General features: G+C 35.8%; 1 long non-coding RNA gene across 2 annotated transcripts in view; it reads left to right on the top strand.

The window, feature by feature from the left end:
* The first annotated feature begins 21,207 nt into the window (after positions 1 to 21,207).
* The window catches only part of LOC137856556 (uncharacterized), a 36,112-nt gene continuing 31,080 nt past the window's right edge, over positions 21,208 to 26,239 (top strand). For both annotated transcript variants that reach the window (XR_011096584.1, XR_011096583.1), the window contains exon 1: positions 21,208 to 21,283. This is a non-coding gene — a long non-coding RNA (uncharacterized lncRNA). The remainder of the gene's footprint in view (positions 21,284 to 26,239) is intronic.

The raw sequence follows: 26,239 nt of genomic DNA, 5'->3' as shown, positions 1-26,239 counted from the left end.
GATTTAATGCCATGACAAAAATTCAAGCACTGAGGCAAGCTGTTGATATAAAATTGACTGCTGTATGAGCAACACAGGGATTTTGTTTTGCTTTTGTCTGAAGCACTGGCATAGGCAAGATAGCAGACTTTATGCACCAATGCTCTGATAGGGTGTAGCAAATCTCATCTTTTGAAAATTTGCTGCTTGCATGGGTATCAGAATAAAGAGATTTTAAAGCACTTAGCTATAGGTGCTAGGGTTTTTATCTTTTATTCTTATTTCTGCTCTCTGCTGCAAAGGTAAATTATTTTCCTCCAAGAAACAGATACCTTATGCAAAGTTTATCATATTAAATAATGTTCTCTCAGATCAGATCTAAGTCACCATTGGAGGACAAGAAGATAGGGTGAGTCAGAAAATCTGTTTTTGTCTGGAATTTAACGCCAACGTGTATGTCTGTATGCTTGATACTAAGCAAGCTGTTGCAATCTGATTAGAATGACTAGCTTCCATAGACAGCTAGAGGGAAATAAAATAGAAGCAAGTAAAAACAGTTACAGGACCAAACAGGTAAGTCTTGGTCATTAATAGGCAGGAAAGAACATTCAAATGCTTCCTATATGGTGTATCAGGGCTTGTTACTGCATAATCTCTAATCAGAGGAAGAGAAAAAGGAGGGCAGATTGGGGTTTCTTGGTTTGCTGATATGTCTCTGGAATAATGGCTGATGGTTTCGTAGATGCTTATAAGAAGCAGTCTAGAAAGAATAACTCAGTCATGAAATCTCTATGTTTTCTATTCTACCTCAGTTTGTAAATCTCTGTAATCTCTGCAACGGTACTGAGATATTTTAGGAGAGGGTTTGAATTGGTTATTACAAGTAGTATTGTGACAAACAGAAAACGAAATTATTAATTCTGCAAACTTGCTCTTAATTCTAAGTAGTCTGGACTACTCTAGCTCAGGTACTTCTTTCATAACAATTATAAACATTGTTATATTCAAACATTCTGAGAATATGCAAGGTATGGAATGTGAAACAAGCAATGCTTACATAAAACTTTAATGTTGTTAGGCTGTCTAACATAAAGCTTGGAGTGTGCTAACAGGCATGGTAATTCAGGTAACCTGTGAATTTTAGAGCAGGAGGTCATAGCTTTCAAACCAGTCTTACCCTACACTTAAATAAAATAAAGTAAAATAAAAATTCAAGGCTCAGTAGCTTTGGCAAATACTTTTGCCAGTTGAAAAGACTAATGCCAAAACACCCAAGCTTCAGCTGGAATATACACTATTTTAGTTTACTAGTGCTTTGGTTTGTCAGCCTGTGAACTCATATTCTGTACAGTATCATTTGTCAGAAGTCCATTTCACTTTTACAGTCCCTCTGGTTTCCTACTGCTGAATTATGGTTTTCTCCAATTCTTTTATGTAAGAAATTCTTGGTAATAAAAGTAGTATATGGTACCAAAGTTACTGTGTTTCTGATTGGATTTTCTTTTTCTTATAATCATAGAACAGTTTGGGAGGGACACTGAACAATCATCAGATCCAATATTTCAATAATTTAATTATTGTCTTATAATAATTACCTTTTGTTTCTATCCTGTGGAGAAATGAGTTTAAAATTTCTTTTTTTTTCTTTCCAATTGTTAATCTTACTCAGGCACTAAACCATGGGGGAAAAAAAAGTTTCAGGGAAAGCACTGTGTTCTTATTTGCTCGTGAATTAGTTAAAATATGGCTATATCGCTCTCTATCCAGGCTCTTAATTTAATTTAATTTGGTAGAGTTTAGAAACCTCTTAATGTGAAATAGGTGCCTCTGTGATAAATAAGACTACCTATTCACTTGTGTTTAAGTGATGGGAGTGTATCCCAGGCTTAGTTTAGAAATTTGCTTTCAAAATAGTAATGGTTCCTTATACAAATCCCATTTTGTGTTTGTGTATGTGGTTTTGCTTGAACACATATAGGAAAAAATTTCATAAAATTTCTTATCTGAACTTAATTTGTATCTTAGAGCTCAACAGGGTATGTCCATTTTTTTTTTAAGTCATGAAGGATATAGACTATTGTTTTGGGATGGCAGTCATTTCTGTTTGTTTTCTTAAAATGCTTAGCACAGTACAGCTGTGGCTCTGAAGGGCAGAAACATTTGAATAGGATGAATAATTAATAATTTATATAACTTAATCTTATTCAAACCTGACACAGCATGGAGCTTAACATTAGAACCAAATTTATCCTCAGCTGTAAGCATAACGGCACTCTTAAAAAGTTTTGCTGTTCAAGAGCTCTAGTCTGAGATGTGTAAGGGGTTTACATGGGGGATGAGCAGTTTTTAAGATTTGGCTTTCCTCCTGTGGGGAGTCTTACAGTATTATGCAGGAATGGTAAGAGGTAGATGTATGTAATAAGTATGTAATAAGGATTTAGAAGATTAGTAGATTGCTTCTGGGAGAAAATTCTTCTGATGTCATGAAGTCACTACTAGATAAGGTAATGGAATAGTCTGTGAAAAAGGGTGTTGCCATTGCATATAATTTTCCTGGAATGCAGCTGAGGCATAAGATTTGCTATGACTAATAGGATTGAAACAAAACAGAATACAGACATTCTTCTTGTAAGTTAGTGAGGCATCTTTTGATCCTTGATCATCCCTGAGCTGAGAGCTCACTATACAAGTCTGAAAGTGAATGACATGCTCTAAAAAGATTTTGGTCTTTGTGACTTTTGGAAGGTGAATAGAATATAATTCCTTTGCTCATTGAGGCTGCAGATTTTAGTTTTGTTTCACTCCAGTGTTTCTAGGCAGTGCTAAAAAGGTGTGTTATTTCCACCAGGTTGGGTGGCACTAGAGACTGAACTGATTAGAACAGATGGATATATGATTTGTAAAAATAAATAAATAAAGATGTCAGGCAGTTTTTAAACCACATCATAAGCATTCTCAACAGGAAAAGAGAAACTAAATTACTGTTAAAATTTCAGAGATTATTCCTCCAGAAGGATGCCTCCAGTAAGGCATGCTATTGGAAGAGTAAACCATGGAAGCTTTTTGGGCTATTTTCACAACTTTTAAGGATAAAAAGAGAAGCTCATAACACTCCATTAGATGGCATTGCACTCAAAGTTTTTTTTGTGAGAGGAATTGGAAAAAATGTGTATTGTTGGGTACTGTTTACCATATTCCTTGAGGTAAATTAAATACATATTTGTGCTTAAAGAGAGTTAATGAACAACTCAGTAATTCAACACTAGTTGAACTAATAGTTCAACTACAACTACTAGTTCAGCTACTAGCGTTGAACTACTACTGCCCTAAGCAGTTCAGCAAGAAGCCTGTGATGCCACAGCATGAGATGATTCCTTATATACAATTGTGCCAGCATCAATCAAATCATTACAATTCAATACTGCAGCATTTCTTATCCTATCTGCAAGGGAATTTACACTGTCTTATGTGGAGTTTATGTGCTTCCAGCATTCCTGTTTCAGTTCAGGCTGGTTGTGGAGGTAGGCCCTTATATAGCCAGGCTAAGTTATTCCTTGGTTATGAATTGCCATTGATGACCAGTTACAATTTGAATTTTCCCTTCAATATACAAAGCCAAAATTATACTGCTAATCTAATTTTATTGCTAATCTAATCTAGACTAATTAAATCTAATCTAATAAATACAGCAAACCACTGCTACTAACAGTTACAGTGTTAGTAACACTCCCAGATCTGGCCAAATGATCTAATTACCACAGAAGTCTCATTAATATTATAGTTTAAATTGTTATGTAGAAATATCAGTCCCCTTCCTCCAGTGATATGCTCACGTTCCAATGATCCTCTTGCTCCTAGGGTGGTGCTTCAGTGTTTGTTTCATGCAGATGTATTTTACCTACATATGTTGATTTGGTGAAGATTTGTCAGAATTGGCACTAGAGTAGTAGTTACGAGTCCCACATTAATTCTCAGTTGACTAGTATAGTATAGAGGAAGGCAGAATACAGTATAGGTAACTTACTGATACTTATTAATGGCATAATAGAGCAGGTGGAAATATGAACTAAATATAAGTCCTAAAGAGTGTCACCGTGTAGAGAAAAACACACGCAACTCCAATATTACTAAGATGTCTGAGTTAGACTAGTTTGGCTTCTTCTGAAGGTGTGAATAACAGTACACTGTGGATGCATTTTTAGAAATGTTTTCCTACAATTATTTCTATTGTGCTGTCAATTCTGTTAAATGTCTCTCGAGAGATACAAAGAATCCCCTGAAGTATGCCCTAATCCTTTTGTGTGAACGTACTCTTCTTTGCTGATGTTTGAATATCAGCTGTTTGCACCTACTGCTTTCTCTTTTCCCTCATGAGATCTGCTTCTCTGAATTTGTTGACTAAAGGCACTTGTTAGCTTTTGGTGTTACTAATTTCTTTCCTAATGTGTTATACTGAGTATTGTTGATTACATGTACCTGACTTTTTTTTGTTTCTTTCCTCTTACCCCAGTGACTTTAAAACTACTTAAATGTACTTTCAAGATGTAGCAGCTTTCGTATGAGAAACTGCAATATTATATATCCAAACTGCTGAAAGTATGCATTTACTTACATTTGAAATGTGTAATCACATCTCACCTGGAAAAGCTTTCCTGTGAAACTGGTATCAAAGACACAGGTTTTAGGTTGTTTGAACAAGTGCTTGGCTACTTTAGCTTAGAGTTCTAGGGTACAATCACCAGTGGAAAAAAAATGATCCATAGAATAAATGCATAGTCATAATGTCTGGGTCTTTTAAGAATAGCCTTAATTTTCATGATCTAAACAGATTTTAACCTTGCTATTGAAGCAGAAACTTGCAGTTCAAGTATAATCAAAGCTTTTTCAACTGCATTTACTGGTGACATGCATTTATATCAAGGGTTATGTTTCTCAGCAATTACAGCTCTTCGTGTTCTGCCTGTTTTCCCATACTGGCTGTGTACACAACACACCCCATTCTGATCCTTTCCTCTGGTTGTATTGTATTACCTGTCTTCTGCACCCTTTGCTTTCACATCAGATGGAATCACTGAAATAGAAAACTTAGGAAAAAATGTTCTTATTTAGTTTACTTCATTAAAATATTTTTGCAATTTCTTAAATCTACTTCATGCTTTTATCTTTGGCTAAATCCTAGTGCTGCAATACACCAAATGTAGTAAGTCTGAGTGGAAATGCTTTACTGAACTTAAAGTAAATATGTTTAGAAGAATACTAATCACCACACTTCTACAAAAAAACTTTAAATTGAGCCTGTGAAACAATATGCCTGATAGTGCTAACTGGTACCTGTTGTTTGTAATGCTTAATAACTTTTATTTATTTATTTATTTTTTCCCAAACTGAAAAGGCACTTGGCTATCTATTGTGGTCATGCTATTACTGCAACTTAATGTTGACATGCTGGGGCATGCACAGATGACCAGTTCAACATTTTCTCTCCATTTATGTATGTGGTTAGTAAAACACATTTTTATGGTGATGTCAATTTGGCACAAGTGTACATCTATTTCAAAAAAATAAAAAATAAAAAAAAAATGCAGATTTGCTAACCTCTTCAGTACACTCACTTTTGCAGGGAAGGCTTTCATAAAATGTGATCATGGGATACCTTTTATGTGAGAGAATGTTACACTGAAAAGGGAAAAGTCTAGTATTTCTCTCTAGCACGAGAACATTCTTTGAGATCATGAAATTCTGCCAGAACTAGTCCTTTAACGTAGCAGCATTCATTCTGGAAATTTCATTGTTTCTATATCCCTCTGGTAGATTATGAACCTTAGGAAAATATCTGAGGTGGGAAACAGGTAGGTTGTTGATTTTTTCTGTGGCAGAAGCACAATTTTTCCCAATCTGAGAGATTAGGACATACTTTTATGACTCATACTTTTGTCTCCCAAACAGGGAAAGGCAAATCTTTAAAAGCTGTCATCCCATTTGCTAATTCAGACCAAAACAACCTTGTCTTCTCACAGCAGCAGATATTTTCTTCATCAAAGTCCCAAAGAACACCAGACAAAGACATTTTTTTTGTCTCCCATGCTTTGTATGTACCAGTGTAAACATTTGCTTTTTTTGGCTACTGTTTTAGCAAAACATGGCTTCTGATTATGAGGTGGTTAAATCATGTTCCAGTAACAGTTTATCTGCCACTATTGCTACCACATTGAACAGGAGTACTTCAATATCCATATTTTCTTTTTGATAAAAGTTAGGGATTATTAATAACATCTGTAAGCTTTGACTAATTCTTCTGTATTTCTGTAGTCTCATATCTGTCCCTTTTTGTTGATAACATGAAACAAACATGAAGTTATCATTCATCCCACATTTATATCTTTTTGAACCTCAAGCAGTTAGGTTTGTTATTGTCATGTGAAAGGTAGCAGGAAAACACAGTTGTGATTTTTAATCCCTTTAAAAGACATACATGTATGTGTGTGTAAATAAAATGGGTAAAGTTCATTTCTGCAACTGGTGTTTTGCTATTGCAGTAAATGCAGAGATTGATTTAAAAATTTTTATCCACACAATATAGTTAATTATTATTTGAATACTATCTAAATATTATGACAGCCTTCCTAAAACATTGGTTTTCTCTTACTGGATAAGGGAAGAAAATCTCATATCTTCCCTTTTTTGGAGATCTTGAAGCAGATGGAGTATTTTGGGGAAGAAGAAAAAAAAAGGATAAATTTTTCAGTGTATTCATTTCATATTTTTGCCTATGGTCCAGAATCCACGTAACCAAAATGGTTAGAAATCACTGACTCTGTCAGTCATTTATATGATCACTATAGAATCAACTGGCTAACAAAATCATATTGCATCTCTTAGCATGAGTCTTTAATTCCTTTTATGAACTTCAACCAGGCAAGCAGAGCTTCCTTGCTGGGATTAGCATTGTGTGTGCCTTTACATTTGTTACCTCCTGTGAAACTGTACAGTCAGTATAGTAATTTTGGACTGCTTTAGGCCTCTCTTGACTGATTTTTATATGAATGTCAATGATGAAGCTTCTCAACTTGCTAATCTGAGTCATAAATGGATCTGGGATGGATGACTGTGTGATCCATTCTTCTTTAAAGTGATGCTGTCTCTAGTGGACCTGCTTGAATTAACAGTGACTTCAGTTTCCCTTTAGTTGCTGGCAACTCCACATTAAAAGGTCCTCTGCATTTGGGACCAAAGATATCAGACATGAAGCACAAAAGTTTGTTCACAATCCAAACTCCAAGAGCAGGAGTATTAGCATAGAGAGAAAAAAATAAAATAAAATCCCGTATTAGACTGAGACAGATAAGTTAGCATCTAGACCTGATTGTGGATTCTAGGTGTCCAAAATGCTGTGTGTCTGGAGTAGTCCAAATGGCCCTTTCCTGCTTGAATATGACATGTGAATGTTGGTGGGACTGCTGGTGTGAAAGACTGATCTTAAATCCTTGCCCAGGAGAGGCAATGAATGAGCAGGGTCTCCAGAGGTCAGAGTTAGCAGGTCATGATGTGGAGCTCAGCTGCATTTTAACTTCTCTCTCTCCCTGGAGATGTAGTAGAATCACTTAATCTCCTGTTTATCATGCTGGGAACACCCACCAGTAGGTCCCCAGTGTATGGATTACAACTCAGCTTGCTCTTTTCCTTGGTAGCATCCTGAGATGTGTCATGTAGAGTCAGAGGGGCCAGTTATTCATCTCATCATTGCAACCCTTATGCTTTAGTAGACCTAAAATAAACTTTTTTTTTTCTTCCCCCCCTCCCCCCCTCCATGGCTTTCAAAACAGTTTCTCAGCTGGTTGTCTGTAAAACTACTGCCCTCCTGGGCAGCTGGCTTTGTATGTTTGTATGTATATCTAGTTCCTCTAAAACATCAGGAGGCATTCCAACTACAATGTGGCTGGATGGTCACAAAACAAGACCATAAGAGATTTATAAATAAGACTTGAGCAGCTGGCTGCCAGCCTAGTTTTCAAGCATCTTTCTTTGCCCTGCATGTGTTGTGGAAGTGAAGATGTCTGTTAGGAAAGGTTTCCTTTCAAAAACAACATAACAAAAATAATAATAAAACAATCAAACAAAAATCCATAAAACCCCAAAGCAGGACATTCTAAGAATGTAGTGTTAATGTTTCTTTGTTGTAACCAGACATTATTTAGCATGATTTTTAATATGCTTTAAGTGAGGAATGATGGATAAAAAAATGTAAAGTCTGAATGCATAAGGAAAAAAAAGAACAGGAAAATCTAATTATCTTCCCTTCCAGCCTCCAGTGTCCAGATAGTTGGTGTATAAAGCTAGATTGACACAAAGAATGAAATATCAGAACAGATCAGTTTCCTGATGCAGCAGGTGAAAGTTGGAAGACCCACTGATTACCACATATTGAACTTTATAAAAGTTCTATGAAGGTTTTAATTCCCAAAGAGAAAATTAGGCTTCCTAGTGAGGTGGCTGATGCCCCTTGGCTGTTAGCATTCAAGAGGCATTTGGACAATGTCCTTGATAATGCATTAAATTCTGGTTAGCCCTGAAGGAGTCAGGCAGTTGGACTAGGTGATCTTTGAAGGTCCCTTCCAAGTGCCTTCCAAGTGTTCTGTTCTATTTGTTGTTTATAACTGTGCCTCTCCCACCCCCGTGCTCTACTTGTGCTAACATAAGCAGTTTAGGTGAATAATGTGTTGGCATAGCCTGAGATCTGTGTTCATCTGAAGTACAGATGATTGCTATATCAACACTTGTAACGTGCTTGAACATCCTTGTTGGAATTATAGGATGCAGCTGTACAGCCAGCTCAACTTTTCAGTGTCAGGAGGTGATGCTGAGCATGCAAGTGCACACAAGTGCAAATATAGGCCCTTCATAAGCCTAACCCCAAATGTGCAGATGTTCCTGAATACCTTTTTACTTTTTACCAGTTAAGACCCCTTATGGATTGTGTTTCTGTTGAACACTGATGGGAGATAACTGTCAGAAGGAGTCCTCTTTCCTCTCCACAATACTTATAAAGCAGGACCTAGTCAGAATACAGCCTCATTTGGTCAGACTGGCTTTTATTATTTCTGTCTACTCATGTCCAATGTCAATACTGCTAAAATTAAAGATTTTTTCTGTTATCTCTAATTTAATGGACTAGTACTACTTTTTTGAAATGTTACCTGTCCGCTTAAAAATTAAGGAAATATGTGCCCTCCTCAAAACCTGGAAGTCTGCAGACTTTTATGACATCTTCAACTAGAAATGGGGAAGTGGATGAGGAAGTCATGTTCAGAGAGGTTAAGTGAAATCAATAGGAAGCTGTGTGCATCAACAGTCAGATCTGGATTAGTGCAGTGATGTTACTGAAATATTTACTGTGTCATTTACAGACAAATCTCCTAGACTCCATACAGTCCTCATACATGAGACTGAATATTTAACTGTTTTGTTGTTTCAACTCATATTTCTAAAAGATGATATGATAGGAAGCTATTGATATATGAATAGATATAGTATACTTCCTTAAGGTTTACTGTGTCTTTTTTCCTCCTCATTCTTAATACCAGAATCACAATATAGGATCAATTTAGTCTCCTTACGTTCTAACTTTAGCAGAGCAGCAAGAAACAAAAATTACTGTAGATAACATTTTATAATATTTCAGGCTGTGTTGCCTGCAGTGAAAATCCAAATCTTTGAGTGCACAGATATGCCTTTAAGCAGTTGAGTTTTGAGGTCTAGTATCAAGTGCCTAAAATATCTCTGTGCTTTGTCATGTTCTAAGTGCATTTGTTCAACAAAATATTCTTCATCCCTTGATCTCTTCACCATAAATTGCTATGTCCTTCTGGCTATTTCAAACAGCTCCCTCCTTCCCACCTGTACCATTCTTGTACATCAAGAATTAAATCAATGAAAAAAATGCATGATTTGCTAATATTTTCAATCAACCCCAATACTGGATTCCAATCTTTGGGTCAGATTGTTATCAAGTAGTTAACTGTTTAACCAACTGAATGTTCAAGCATAATCAGGTTGATTATGTTCAAGTGGTTGAAAGTTCAATGCACAAAGATAAACAGGATAAAAATTATCTTCCTAAATACCTTTACATGAACCACAGGAGGTGCTTGTACTCAAGACTAGAGTCCTGAATAATTTGTATCATCAACACAATTCTGTTTTTAGCTTCGTAATGTGTTTTGGAAAAAAACAAACAAAAACAAAAACAAACAAACAAAAACAAACAAACAAACAAAAAAAAAAAAACAGAGTGGAAATTATTGAAGTCAATTTTTATGTTAATCCTCAGACTGCTGTGAGTAGGAGTAGGAGATTAATGTGATTTCTGACTTTCAGCAAATGAAAGTCAAGCAGTTAAAATTCTGAGCTCTGAAAATGCAAGACAGCTGCTTATTCCAGGTATTCATTAAAAAAAAGATCCTAGTATATCCGGAAGATTAAAAATGAATGTTGTAAAAGAAAATTAGTTTACAACTAAGACAGAAAGAAAACATAGTGGCTAAAATAATGTTTTCTTTTTTCTGTTCTTTAGGGTAGGCAAAGCTCTTGCCCCTTACATATCATACCATACTGTTGTTGCACCTCTTAATACATTTTGAACATGTTCCCATCCAGTAAGTTTTGTACCTGGAACAGTGGGAAGAGGAGGAACTGAAGGACTCTTGTAACAAAAACAGAGATCTTGGGAAAGAGATAGCTTGTCATTTCTAGCTGGAAATAGTACAAAAGGCTTGGAATGTGCCTGTATACTACAAATATGTCATTAAATTAGGATTTTAGACATTTTGTTTTAATGGACTTTGAATACACATGATATTTAAATATTTGGTATATGTATCTCTTTAGTCCTTAGTTTTTTATCCTCAAATTGTATTTTCTTACTAAGAAGCCTCTTATGTAGAGGTGCATTTGGTTCAAGGCACAGGTAACACCACTGCCAGTAATTTGACATACTTTTTAAAAGGAATATCTTAGGATGCATGTAGGCTGAAGAGGTAAAATCTTGTAGGCCTTGATTGAACAAAACTGTTCATATTCATGAAAATTTGCATGAGGAAGGACTGAAGGGAGAAATACTGAATTGGTATGAAAATTAACTTCACAGGATTTCTGACGGTAAAGATGCAAATTTTTTTTAATTATTATTTTTATTTTTTCATTTTTCAGCTTGGCATCCAGGTGAATTATTCATTCACTGATTAGCAAAGTTCTTATACAACATAGAAGACCATTGATATTGCACTGTTTTCCAGAGCAATGCTTGAGTGTTGCTACAAACGTATTAGTTTATGAAGTTCTAACTTCAAATGCTCCCGGCCTGAAGGTAATATATCTATCTTCATCATGGTGTTGGGCACACAGGTGATTTATTAAACACCTGTGGCTCATGTGTTGGAAGTATTATAGGCTAGATGCCATGGTGGATTACTCTGAGTAGTGCTGAGAATCAGAAAAGCACAGAAGATTTTTTTTTTCTTTTTTAATCATCTTGAGTCCTTAAAGGCTTAAAGAAATTGCATGAATTAACTGTTCAGAAATGGGAAACTCCTATGAACCACCACAATTGAAGTAATTTATGCTTAATCATCATAAGAAAGGACAAATATGTTAAACCAATAATGTAATGTAGGTATAGACATTGCTTATTTTTTTTTTTCATGAAAATAGTTTCATACTTCTTTTTCCAGTGGAATCTAAACCAGTCATGCAGTTAAATTAGCATTTTTATCCAATGGGAAATTTTAAAATTGTTATTTTTTACAGCTTAATTTTAGAGGAATATTCTCTTCATAAAGGTCATACGCAAATGCTACAAAGCACTGAGGTCCCAAATGCATTTGAATAGGCATGTTGACATTCCTATTGTGCGTGTAGGGTAAATCATAGCCCTTTCTTTTCTTTTCTTTTCTTTTCTTTTCTTTTCTTTTCTTTTCTTTTCTTTTCTTTTCTTTTCTTTTCTTTTCTTTTCTTTTCTTTTCTTTTCTTTTCTTTTCTTTTCTTTTCTTTTCTTTTCTTTTCTTTTCTTTTCTTTTCTTTTCTTTTCTTTTCTTTGTTTTACTAAAAAAAGAAAAATGTTGTCCAGTTTAGATATGCTTATGTTAGAAACTATATTAGGTGTTATTGTTGAAGCTTTTTGTCAACACGTTAGAGCTAGGTGTTTTGTCTGAGTATTACCTCAAAAAATTTACCCATTTGTCACATGAATTTGAAATACTTTGACTTGATTCAGTTAGAATCTAATGAAATTCAGTTTCAACACAAAGCTTAGAAAAATCTAAAAAGAGAAATAAAATGAAAGAGACCAAAATCCAAAATATGCTTTTTTTTGTTGTTGTTCTTAATATGCCTTTGCTATCTGTCCTCTAAAAGAAGTACATAATAATAATAATATGGGATATAGTAATAATATAGGATTATAGACAATAGAAGAATTACACCATTGTTGGGCTGATCATTGAAACAGGAAGAAATTAATGAAGTCAGGTAACAAGATGAGCAAGTTTAAAACAGTGGTTTTTATTTCACAGCGCTTTTAAGATAGGGCTTCAGAAAAATGGTGATACCTTGTTGCAAGACCTAGTGATACCTGAAAAAGTAGGTTGCTTCAGAGGCTTGAGTCAAGCCTGAATTCCCTGTTTTCTTGATTGTACTTCATATATTTTTGTGATCTTTCCTGATGATGGAAGGTTCCTTGGTAACAGTAGATGATGATTTGAAGTATGGAAATTTTGCTGGATATATGTAATTTAAACATTATCTTTTAGTAGACACAGATTCTTGCTGGTAAACATTAGTTCAAAATAGAGATCCAAGTACGAGAAAAAGTTAATCATAATCAACAGCATGTAATGATTCCTTCTGTAAATTGTCATTGATTACACTGAAGATTATATGCTCCTCTGGTTAATGATTCGTAATGCAAATATGAAAAATGAAATGCATACTTATTATTTCTTGTATAAATACATTTTCTAGTAAATGATTTGCAAAATTCTCACCCAATCTGATATTTTCTGAACAATTGCACCTGAAGGCATTTGTCCAAAATGTTTTCCTGTGAATTTCAAGTGCATTTCTTCTTCTTCTGAAATACTTGGGATATTCAACATCCAGCTAAAGAAAAACAACAACAAAAACAACATATCGTATACTGTAATAAAGAAAGCTTTCACAGGAAACAAATGTTTCATGTTGTAGGTGAGAAGCTTTCCATCTCAATACTTATTAATTGAAGATATTTCTGTAATTGGTTTTGGTTAATATTTGTAAATAAGGAGGTGTGAAATACAGTGTTTTGAATGAGCAGGTTTCGAAAGGTGTACCAGAAAAGGACCTGATTTAATGTTGTACAAAATAAAACAAACAAACAAACAAAAAAATCACCTGATGACAATGGTGTTATACCTAGCATCAATCACAAGTTTAATTAGTTTTAATATGTCATTTCCTCTGCAGTTTCACCTTGTCTTCAGTTCACCTACTTCTATTCAGATGGGTCACTTACCTCACTAGAAATTTGTCACAGTTGTCCTTGATTGTTCCTCATACATAGGGATCTCCTAAGTATAAATGAATACTTTTACACCGAGGTTCCCATGTATTCCAATGCTTTTTGGTTTTGTATTCAGTATGATTTGCATTCCCTAGGGAGCAAATACCTTCTTGGAACCATTTGAGAGGTACCTCACATTTATAGAAAGAGCACTCCAGTTGGTAATTTGAAACAAACAGACAAACAAAAACCCATTGCTTTCTCCCCTTCCAAGAAAGAATCATCTAAACTGTTTCCTTGCATAAAACTTGTTAGTAAGTTCTCTGTCTTGTGTGACAGTTTCCAGTACTTTCTATGGCTAACACAATGTGGTGAGAATACAAGGTACTCCATGTTCTCAGGCAAAAAGACACTGCCAAAGACTAACTGTCAAAAGAAAAACTGTTGATAAGTAAAATAGCAGCAATCCCAATGACCAGATGGTGCTCATAGAAAACTTCAAAGAATTAATCATTTTGTTCTATAGGCTGGTAGCAAAAATATGTTTTCTATATTTAAATAAGACACTTTACTGAAGAGTTTCAGAGTAATTGCAATTTTCTTAAAACTTGTTGTCAAAATCATATTAAAGTTTCATGGCCATGTTCCCAGAACAAGGGAACTTGGTTCAAATGTTAAAGGATGGTAATTTAGAAAGACTCTTTAAATACAGGTAGAAGAGAACACCAAGTTGTTTGGAAGAACACTCAATGACAGCTCCATGCCTTCTTTCAATACTGTCTTTTATTCAGTCCGAACCTTTCTTCCTTGTCTTTCCTGTTGAATATTTCTCCCTGTGGATGATGCAGAGCATTATCTTCTGTCATCATCTGGCCAGGTGTTTAGCAATATAGAAGATTTAAAAATATATATTTAAGTATTAAAGAAAAAAATTGAAGTAGACTGTGCAGTTGTATATTGGAGAATAACATATTTTAGTATTTTTTTTTTGAATTTCAGTGATACCCAGAGTGTTTTCAGAAGAGCCATGATTCTTAGATCGAAGAAATCCTAATGCATTCACTATTGCTTTATACACCAGATCATAGTTTAGATAGCTCTGAAAACCTTTTTCACACTTTAACACAGTTTTCTGTTTTCATTTTCAAAATACATATGACTCATAAAATAATTGCTTGAAAGTTACAGAATCACAGAATCACAGAATCACAGAATTTCTAGGTTGGAAGAGACCTCAAGATCATCGAGCCCAACCTCTGACCTAACACTAACAGTCCCCACTAAACCATATCCCTCAGCTCTACATCTAAACATCTTTTAAAGACTTCCAGGGATGGTGACTCCACCACTTCCCTGGGCAGCCCGTTCCAATGTCTAACAACCCTTTCGGTAAAGAAGTTCTTCCTAACATCTAACCTAAAACTCCCCTGGCACAACTTAAGCCCATTCCCCCTCGTCCTGTCACCAGGCACAGGGCAGAATAGACCAACCCCCACCTCGCTACAGCCTCCTTTAAGGTATCTGTAAAGAGCAATAAGGTCGCCCCTGAGCCTCCTCTTCTCCAGCCTGAACAAGCCCAGCTCCCTCAGCCGCTCCTCATAGGACTTGTTCTCCAGGCCCCTCACCAGCTTCGTCACCCTTCTCTGGACCCGCTCAAGCACCTCGATGTCCTTCTTGTAGCGAGGGGCCCAAAACTGAACACAGTACTCGAGGTGCGGCCTCACCAGAGCCGAGTACAGGGGGACGATCACCTCCCTAGCCCTGCTGGCCACACTGTTTCTTATGCAAGCCAGGATGCTGTTGGCCTTCTTGGCCACCTGAGCACACTGCTGGCTCATATTCAGCCGACTGTCCACCATCACTCCCAGGTCCTTCTCTGCCAGGCATCTCTCCAACCACTCATCTCCCAGCCTGTAGCTCTGCTTGGGGTTATTGCGCCCCAGGTGCAGGACCCGGCACTTGGCCTTGTTGAACTTCATGCAGTTGACCTCAGCCCATCGGTGCAGCCTATCCAGATCCTCCTGCAGAGCCTTCCTACCCTCAAGCAGATTGACACACGCACCTAGCTTGGTGTCATCTGCAAACTTACTGAGGGTGCACTCAATGCCCTTGTCCAGATCATCAATGAAGATATTAAAGAGGACCAGCCCCAGGACTGAGCCCTGGGGAATGCCACTAGTGACTGGCCTCCAACTGGACTTGACTCCATTCACCATGACTCTTTCGGCCTGGCTATCCAGCCAGTTTCTAACCCAATGAAGCGTGCGCCAGTCCAAGTCAAGAGCAGCCAGTTTCTTGAGGAGAATGCTGTGAAAGACGGTGTCAAAGCCTTGCTGAAATCAAGGTAGACCACAGCCACAGCCTTTCCCTCGTCCACCCAGCGCGTCACTTTGTCATAGAAGGAGATCAGGTTTGTCAAACAGGATCTGCCTTTCATAAACCCATGCTGACTGGGCCTGATCGCCTGCTTGCCCTGCAAGTGCTTCATGATGACTCTCAAGAGGATCTGCTCTTGAGAGCCACACCGCCACCCCTTCTGTGCTGCCTGTCCCTTCTGAAGAGCCTATAGCCAGGCATCGCAGCACTCCAGTCATGAGACTGGTCCCACCACGTCTCCGTGATGGCAACCAAGTTGTAGCCTGCCTGCTGCACGATGGATTCCAGCTCCTCCTGTTTTTTACCCATGCTGGTGTAGATGCGCTTCAGCTGGGCCATTACCTTATCCTCCAGCCTTGCCATTGTTCCCCCTGGCACAGCCCCAACAGTCCTTGCTTCAGGCCCATCCCCCTTCTTACCTAGTTTAAAGCCCTATCAATGAGCCCTGCCAGCTCCTGGCCCAGGATCCTTTTTCCCCTAAAAGATAGGGACCCGTCTGCAGCCATCAGGCCAGGTGCTGAGTAAAGTGCCCCATGGTCGAAAAACCCAAGATTTCTGCATTGGCACCAGCCCCGGAGCCACGTGTTTAACAGGTGGGCTTTCCATGTCCTCTCTGTACCCCTCCCTGCCACCGTAGGGATGGATGAAAACACCACCTGAAGTTCTACTACAGAATTTGAATGCTTGCTAGTTAAAGTTTATCTTTTACTGAGCTTTATATTGTGTGATATTATATATGCTGGAGCTTACACAATAGTGTAAGCTTTTGTTGACTTGCACACCCTTGTTGTTGATCATTTTATTTATTGTGATTTGGGATATATTTTATTTAATTTTATATTTTATTTTATTTTATATTTTATTTTATTTTATTTTATTTTTATTTTATTATTTTTTTAAAAAAGGGAAAAACAGAATGAGCCTGTTTTGTTTCCGTTGTCTGGCTAAATTGTGTGATGCCCCTTCCCTTCATGTCAGTGCTATTGCTAAGCTTGCAAACAATGAGATACTATCAAAAATACTTATTTCAGTGTTTTAGCACAGATACATTGCTCTTAATGTTATTTTATATTTTATTTTTCTTTTTGCTGCTTGATGGAGAAGTGTATATTCTTTTATACAGAAACAAACAAGATCCATGAAGTTCTTGCGCATAAGAGATGCCCCATTGGTCTTCTCTGGATTATCTTCTCTGGGTAGCCTATAAAATGTAAGAGGTACTTATTGCAACCTAGTACTTCTTGTTGTGAACAGCAGTGATTCTGTGATTCTCCAGTTATACATTAATCTCTTTCAGTATTCTGTTGCCTTCTTGAGTCAAAGTAAACAAGAGATAAGAGTTTCTACTATTATGGGCAGGCAGCTCTCTTCTCCTTTTTTTTCTTGTCTGTCTTGTCTGACAGTTCAACTATAAAGCTTTTTCAGAGAGAATGTTTTGTCAATATATACACATGAATAAATAAATATTATTTAACTCCTAAGATAACAGCATTATAAGCATTATGCCATAATACTCTGAGAGTATTATTTTCTCTATGAAATGCATGGAAGAGGGATTTATTTTATGCATAGTGTAAGAATAAATATCTTTACACAAATTATTAAAGAAGATAGGTATTAACAAAAGTTTGTTGGGATTGCTACCCTCAGACTAACATTTTCAAAAGTATTTGATAATGAAGTCCTTCATTCTTGTCAATAGTAATAGAGTTTTTAATGAGTATTTAGGCCCTTAAGATTTTTTTGCCTATTGTTTAATTATAATAACAAAATTATTTTAAAATTATCTATACCTATTTGTGGATTTAGGAAGCAATGTGTGACTTATGCTAGCTATTCTTCAGTCTAAGAAATGTAGTGTTAAAGGTAGTGGAGAATAAACCTCAATTAAAATCAAAGACAATACAAACATTAGTAAAATTGATAGTATGTCATGTACTTAGTTATGTTGAACCGTAAACTGAACTGTGTTCAGTTTTGGGCCCCTCGCTACAAGAAGGACATTGAGGTGCTTGAGCGGGTCCAGAGAAGGGTGACGAAGCTGGTGAGGGGCCGAGAGAACAGGTCCTACAAGGAGCGGCTGAGGGAGCTGGGCTTGTTCAGGCTGGAGAAAAGGAGGCTCAGGGGCGACCTTATTGTTCTCTACAGATACCTTAAAGGAGGCTGTAGCGAGGTGGGGGTTGGTCTATTCTGCCATGTGCCTGGTGACAGGACGAGGGGGAATGGGCTTAAGTTGTGCCAGGGGAGTTTTAGGCTGGATGTTAGGAAGAACTTCTTTACTGAAAGGGTTGTTAGGCACTGGAACAGGCTGCCCAGGGAGGTGGTGGAGTCACCATCCCTGGAAGTCTTTAAAAGACGTTTAGATGTAGAGCTTAGGGATATGGTTTAGTGGAGACTGTTAGTGTTAGGTCAGAGGTTGGGCTCGATGATCTTGAGGTCTCTTCCAACCTAGAAATTCTGTGATTCTGTGATTCTGTGTGAAATGCATTAAGGTGAATCTATGGGAGGAAGTGTACATTCTACACTTCCATGTGTAGAATGTAATTACAAAGTGTAATTCTGCAGAATATCTGTTAAATGAAAAAGTTTAGGTGGAATCTTGGCTCTATTAAAGTAGATTAAAAATTCCATTGCCTGGAATGAAGTTAAAGTCTCCAATTGTGTTTTTGTACAAAATAGGCTAAGAAGAAGCACAAAAAAATGTTCATCAGTTGTGGGTATTTTTTATCTCAAATGTAAGTTGTCTAAAGAAACTAAGCTTAGACTGCTTAATTTCCATGGTTTAAAATCTTCTGACCCTTTTAATAGTAAATTCTCAAATTATCCAAAAAAGGTATGATTTCTGTCATTGAAAACCCTAATTTCTTATAAAAAAAATCAAGGATAAATCTCTAGAAAATAGTCATTTCAGTCAAATCAGGCTAGATTTTTTGGCACTGAAGCTCCTAGTCTCTATTTGAAAACGTGTTCCTTTATTTATGAGATTTAAGAGTTTAATGAAAGTAATTGCCTTGAAGAGGATGCTCTTTCATTAATGCAGAAGTAACTGTAGGTCAATTTTAAAGGACTTTTTGCAGTCAAATTATTTTGATCTGCCAGAAAACATACTCGGATCTATATGAAGATTTTACCTATTCAAATTTATTTGAATAACAGAATGGCAGACCATTTGCTTACTTAATCTATAAAGAGACATTAGGTTTAAATTTCTAAAAGCATACTGCTGGCTTTACATTTGTACATTATAAGTAAAATTACAGATACCACAGAGAAAAGGTTTGGATTATTCTCTAGGAAAGCAGGGTTGGGCATTCTTTGTGGGACAAAGAAGATTCTAAAGCTAAAAACAAACCATGTCTACTGCTCTTCAGTCTCTTTTCTAGAACACTATCCACATTAGCTTGAAAAATTGATAGGATAACATATAGGTAACAAATTAAACTTATTCTTTTGCTTGTAAATAATGCTACAATCAACTTTACAAATTGAGTTCTATTTTCTCCTTATCTTCTGTTGTCAAAATAATTTAAAATCTGCCAAATTGAGAACACACAACCAAAGCACACTTGGTTTATTTTGTCTGGAGTACATAATAACTTTCCTGAGTTTGCTGGCCATGCTCTTCGAAATAAATTATGCTTGTTTTGTAATATTAGACAATGCCTGTTGATAGTATAGCACCTTGTCATGCACTTCAAAAACGTTTGTGAACGCTGACAGCTTTAGAGTCTTGAATTTTGATTAAGGAACAAAACTTTGAAAATACTGTTTGCTTCTCTAAAATGTTCATTATAAATACCTTTATCACACTTTGATTTTTGTTTCCTTTAATCATCTTCATCACTTAAAGGTGAAAAGGGAAATAATGTATTATATGCTATTGGGAAAGTAATTGAAAACATTCAAGCCCGTGCCCACATCTAGAATAATGCATGCAATTCTAATTTCTTTACCAAACAAAGTGCATTAGAAGTATGGAACAACTTAGAGGAAGCTAAATGGTGTAAGACATAAATAGGTGTTCATACAAAGATATTTTTACTGATGTGGAGGAATAATATGAAGTGAAGAAGGAAACAGAGTAGAAGCAGTATTAGAATTGTGTTAGAAATGGGCTAAATTCAGAAATTATAAGATACTAATACATCATTTTCAAGGTCATCCCAAGGGACAATTAAGTGAAAAGTGACATAACTTTTTATTATTATATGATTCAATGAAAGCAAAGGACATATTCCTTTATGAGCGTGAGGTTGTAGCATGTTTTTTTTTCTTCATATTTGATTCTTCGGTCAACTGATTTAATATTTTTTGCATTAATATCTAAAGCTGGAAATGATCAATAGAGATCAATAATGCAAAAATGGGCATTATATCAGACAGTCTGTGATATGGATTATAAGTGACATACAGGAATGAGTAAAGGGCTGAATAATGATAAGGAGAGAACTAAACAATAATGGAGAAAAATGTTTTCCCAGACTAATACACACAGTTCAAACCCCTGGATACACCAAGGAGGAAATAAAATCCTTAGGCATTTTCCAGCCTCTAATAAACGAGTCAATCTTCAGAAAATGGGTCAATCTTCATTTAACTATGTTTCAGAAACATCAGCAGATCTCCTGGAGAGGTTTCTGTTTTGGGTACTTAGGGATGAAGAAGTGAGAGGTGTTCATTTTCTTAGAAAATATAATGAAAAATATTTTCCCCTGAAAGAAAATGTATTCCAAATTAAAGCATACATAAAAAGTTTTCAATTAAGAAAGGTAAAAAAAATATCAATTAACAGAGGTGGCCTTTTTTATAGCAACTCTTGCTGGCTAAAGACTGCATGAGGACAGAATATTTTTAGATAACAGTCTTCACATATTGCAGACAACGTTGTTCTTCACTTGAAAATATCCCATTTTTAGACTTTCCCAAAAAATGGAATTTAAGGCATAAATGTCATTTTCCATAGATATCCAAAACTCATATACATCATTGTGATAACAGGTCCTAAAGAGCAAAACTTATTATTATTATTTTTTTAATTAAATATGCATCCTTCACTAGTAATGACTTGGGGTGTGGAGAGGGAGTAAACTCAGCTGCTATTTGAAAGCAGTAAGGATGGAAAGAAAAATGAGGGATTGCACACCTAATAGCTTAGGCCTTGACTCAGAGTTCACATATTGATTGTTTTAGAGTCATCTTCTGTTCTAATTTCAGAGACACATTTGATTCTCCTCACCCACTGTGTATATGGAAATACTGTATATAGCAGTAGAAGAAAAAATCCTTGCTTATGTTAAACAGTTGTGTATTTCTGTTTCCTTTTAAAGGAAAGAGAAAGGGATTAATGAATAATTGGCCCAGACTCTTACTATCAACATCAGTAAGGAAGAGATCAGTGTAAGTTCAATTTTAGTGATAAAGGAACCAAGCAACATTATTTTCTCAGATGATAGAATGATTATGTAGTGAGATCAATGCATGTTCATGGGAAAGGCTGTTGGAATCATCTTATTGCAATATAGTTTTGCTTTGTTGGTCATGTCTTTCTCTCTGCTCTCATCACTGGCTTTCCAAGTTCTAGTGAAAACCAAATCAATTTTATTTTTTAATGAACAAAAGGATTTTTCAAGTAAAACATGAGAAATAAAATTACTTTCATGTCTTATTAATTTATTTTTGATTTTTCTTTGCAATGCATGTGCTATTTCAGAAACTGAGTGGAATTAGCTTTTTAGCTAATTAGCATTAAGTAGCAGTATTTTTTATTATTACTATTCTTATTGGGGTAATTTCTATGTCAAATGTTTATTGCTTGTGCAAATATTCGCACACACAAGGAAAGCTTAAGCTGAAGGACCACTATCTAGGCCCTAAATACTGCTAGGAATGTTTTAACAATTTGTGTTAATAAAGAACAGTCCTGTCTGCCTCTGGGTCCTGCACTGGCAATTTAATTCTTGAACCACAGATGCAGGGTGTCCCAGTCTCCCCCTCATTCTAGTCAATTTATCAAGTCTTCAGAAATTACTCCTCAAATTTATGAACCTGTTTGCCTTTGTTATTCCGGACTTCTATTTCTAACAGTTACAGCCTTTTTTTTGTCTTCTTCGAGATTAATTTAACACTGCTATAGGTGTGACTGTCCCTGTGAATGGCAGGTGAGGAATGTTTTAATTACTCGTGAAGTGTCAATAAGAAAGCTATTTGTGTTTGTATGAAGCCTTTGATGTCTGGGGGTTTCAGAACAACTGATAACAACTAGTGACTGTTATGGGATACTATGCAGGCCTCTGATATCTGGCCAGGTGGCCAAGAGATTAAGAAGAAGAAAAAAAAGAAGCTGAAGGATGGCTAGGAGACAAGACCTGCAGGGGATGCTGTATAAACTTGACACGGTGCCAAGGAGTACAAAGAGGAAGGACAAGAAAAAAAAACTTGGGGAGGAAGACTATGAGCCTTCAGCATGAAAGACCCCTAGAGACCCCCAGAGGGACCACCGGAGACTGATGCGCGTGCTCCAGTAGGAGGGACTGGACCCCGGAAGCTAATTATAATAACCTATTTTTTTTTAGAAGTAGTAATGAGTATGTATTAGTCTAGGAGCATAAAAATCAGCTACTTGATGTAACTGGGGTGCGTCCTGGTGGAGCGGAGACTCCCGGTGCACCCAGCGCTGTTTGCTTACCTCTATTCTTTTAATAAATCCTATTTTTTTATTTAATCCTATTTTGAAGACTGAGCCATTTCTAACAATACTGTTGTTAGTGTTGCAGGGCTAATGTGAAATATTATCTTGTGGTGTTTCTTTGTATGTGTGAATTTATTGTGAAGTCAACCACTGAGCTGACTTCAGTCCTAGAAGAAAAAAAAAAAAGGTTTGAAAATGCAGAATAATTGGGGATTTTTCTAGATAAAATTGCCTGGAATTTGCAGATGGGACTTTGAACTGTGACTTTGGTTTAATCAATATATTTATTAGCCTCAGGCCTCTGTGTTCTTGCCTTTTGCCCCACCTTATTTATTTATTTATTTATTTATTTATTTATTTATTGACTGGATATCTACTTTGAGAAAAGATCTGTCTTTTCATATGGACTGCAGGGTATGTGCCATATTTGGGATTATTTTCATTACATTCTATCTACTGTATGAGTTGACTTAAAACCAAAGTATTTTATAAAGAGGAAAAATAAAACTGTCAATGGCTTGCAACAACTTTAGGGACTTCCAAAGATATCCTATAGAATCCTTGTAGGCTTGTCAGTGAGAGGGGGGTTTTTAGGAAATAAAGGCTAGTGATTGGGAAAGGCTATTACTAATTTCAATATCTGCTTGTAAAGGAAAAATTAACAAGTCAATCGTAAAACTATGTAGCATTTTCTTCATGATACATAGCAAAAATTTATTTTACAAATGAGGTAGATGATCTGGAGAAAATGATAGAAAAGGAAAACAACCTACTATTAATATGAGAATGGCTATGAGAGACCAAAAAGACAGAACAATGAAGAAAAGGCAAATGTGATTGTAGAATGTCCAGCAAGATATTTCCAACTGACAGAAAAACACTACTGAAGAAGATAGGTGAGATCTCATTTAGGCAGCCGAGTCACCAATTCAGGAAAGATGAGGCCTGGAGAGATGCAGAGAACCTAGAAGGGAATGAAAAAGTTGTAAAAGAATAAAAGTACTTAACAGGTTTAGGCATAAGGGAGACTGACAGGAGGGTGGTATTATATGCATATTAAAAATGTGTCAGAAGTATGAATACTTCAGAGAGAAGTGCTTTGAAAGATAGAAGGCATATACAAGTACATTTTAACTAGCCATAGATACACCTATTCTGAAAATTAAAAGTAGATTTATAAATATCTATATATATTATATCTATATATAATATATAGATATATATAGATATAATATTTATATATAGTGCATTAGAAGTATGGAACAACTTAGAGGAAGCTAAATGGTGTAAGACATATATAATATATATTATATATATGGTAAATATATATATATATATTATAATATATTATATATATTATATATAATATATATAGATAGATATGTTATATACATATATATGTAATATATATATATATATAAGAGAGCAGTCAAATAATTGCAAAAATTCTGTAGGTACTGAGGTCATACAGCACATGAAAGATTTTATGTTTTTCTAAGTATTTGACAATTTTTATTTCTATTTATATTTAACCTTTGTTATCAGTAATGATTTAAAAAGTAGGCTTTGCATGGTTTGAGACTCATTTTCAGGCCCTGCAGACATGCACTCATTCAGACATGCATTCATTAGACTCCATGATGCATTAGAGCTACTTGTCTGTTCTTGGATGTTATGAATGCAAACATGATTCAGCTGTTTACAGAGTCAGCACTGAATATGCATATGTGAATTACCAGGTGGTTACTTTGTATTAAGTATGAAAGATCAATGGCACAGTGTATTCTTATTTTATTATCTGTTTATTTTAAAGCACTTAATTTAGTGCTAGGGGAGTAGGTTCCCCTGAAGCTATAAACAGATGTTACAGATGTTAAGTCTGAGCATTTACACTTCATAATGCTCTTGTTCTTTCTGCTACTAGAAGGAAAAAAGGAAGCACCAGGAAGGGTGTGTGAGGTGAATTGTGTGGGACTTGGGTGTTACATGGTTGACATGGGCATTTTGCCAGATCCAAAAACATCTCTTCTGTTGTAGTTCACACCTAAACAATATGAAAATCAGAATGTAAACGATATTCTAATATAAAAATAATTTCAAAATTAATATGTTCATCTTGAATCCATATATATCTTAAAAAACAAATGAACAACAACAACAAAAAAAAAAATAAAAAAACCTACACCCTAAATATTAGTGAGTATTGATACATTTTGACCACTATTTTAAAGCTTAAAGTTAAATTTCCACTCAGCTTGGACAACTGACTTCTGACATTTAACTTTGGACAGATTTTAAGTGGTCACATTTACCTCAGGTGATTGATATTCCATAGATACTAAATGTAGACCTGATAGCATTTCGTAATTGTCACATTTCTCCATCAATTTTTACTGTATGACCTTACTTCAGGTATCTTTATAACTTTAAAATGCAAGCACAGTGACATTCCCTCCCTTTCCCCTCTCCATATGCTCTCTCTTTTAGATATCTATTTTTCCTGCTATTTCAGCTAAAATAGCTTAGCTATTTTCTGAAACAGAATTAATGAAATATTCTTATTACCCATGCTAATAAAGTCATATAACCATTTAATCCAAATGATCTCATATCCTTTGTATGTTAGAGTAGAGGCTTGAGATCAGAAGAACTATATTTTGCCTGGGATGACTTTTTCCATCTTTACGAAATTTGCCTCTCAAGTCACTAGTCTCTGAAAAATCTCATTTTACAGATGTTTACTTGAAACATATGAAGTTTGGTAGCTCAAGTCTCTGAAAATGCCCTTGGCACTAAGCTTTTTCTGGAAATGCAACTTCTGAGTCAACTGTTACTATTATCATTCCTCCCCTCTGCAACTCATTTTCCTGCATGGATTTTGACAATGGGGACCACAGCCTGCATTCCTCACTATCTCCCTAATATAATAGCATCTGCAAATGGTATCTGTGGGCTGATAGGAGAGCGGATTCTATTCCATCTGGATCAGAATGACTGACCTTGATTGGTTATGTTGTTGGTGGTTCTTTGTTACAGAAGACAGTAAAGCATTGATTGCTTAGGACACTGCAGCTCACATAGAAAACTCTCCTCTTGAATGTGGATTGCACAGAACACAAATGAGACCCATCCTTTACACAGTGAACCAATTTGTTGTATAGTTTAATTAAATTCAAGATCTCAAGTCAAGTACTTTTCTGACTTTACAAAAACTGAATTTGAGAAGGCTTTCCAGGTAGGTGACCGACAGGATGGAACATTCAAGGTCTAATTTTTTATCAGCATTGGATTACTTTATTTTTATATTTCTTCTTCTTCTGCATTTTTTTTCTAGTGAAAGGAGGAGGAATAAAAAAGGAAGTGATCTCTTTTTTTTTAAAAAAAAAAGTTTTACAGAAAATGAATTTCCTTAAATCATAGTGATGAACATAGTGCAAAAACTGGGAATTACTAGAAGAGAAATTGTGACTTTTCAGGAAATGAAAGGCCTTTTACTCAGCACTATGTTTAGATATGTAGTGAGGAAAGGGAATTAAAATTAATACTGAAAATGGGCTCACTTAGCAATAGAGCATATAGATCTCACCTCAGCCTACTCACATATTGTGCATTCAAATTGCTTTTAGTACATACCTACATACCATTCCCTAGTTATGACATCTTTA

This window comes from Anas acuta, chromosome 4, assembly GCF_963932015.1.
Source record: "Anas acuta chromosome 4, bAnaAcu1.1, whole genome shotgun sequence".
Taxonomy (NCBI): domain Eukaryota; kingdom Metazoa; phylum Chordata; class Aves; order Anseriformes; family Anatidae; genus Anas; species Anas acuta.
This window is presented reverse-complemented; position numbering and strand designations above follow the sequence as displayed.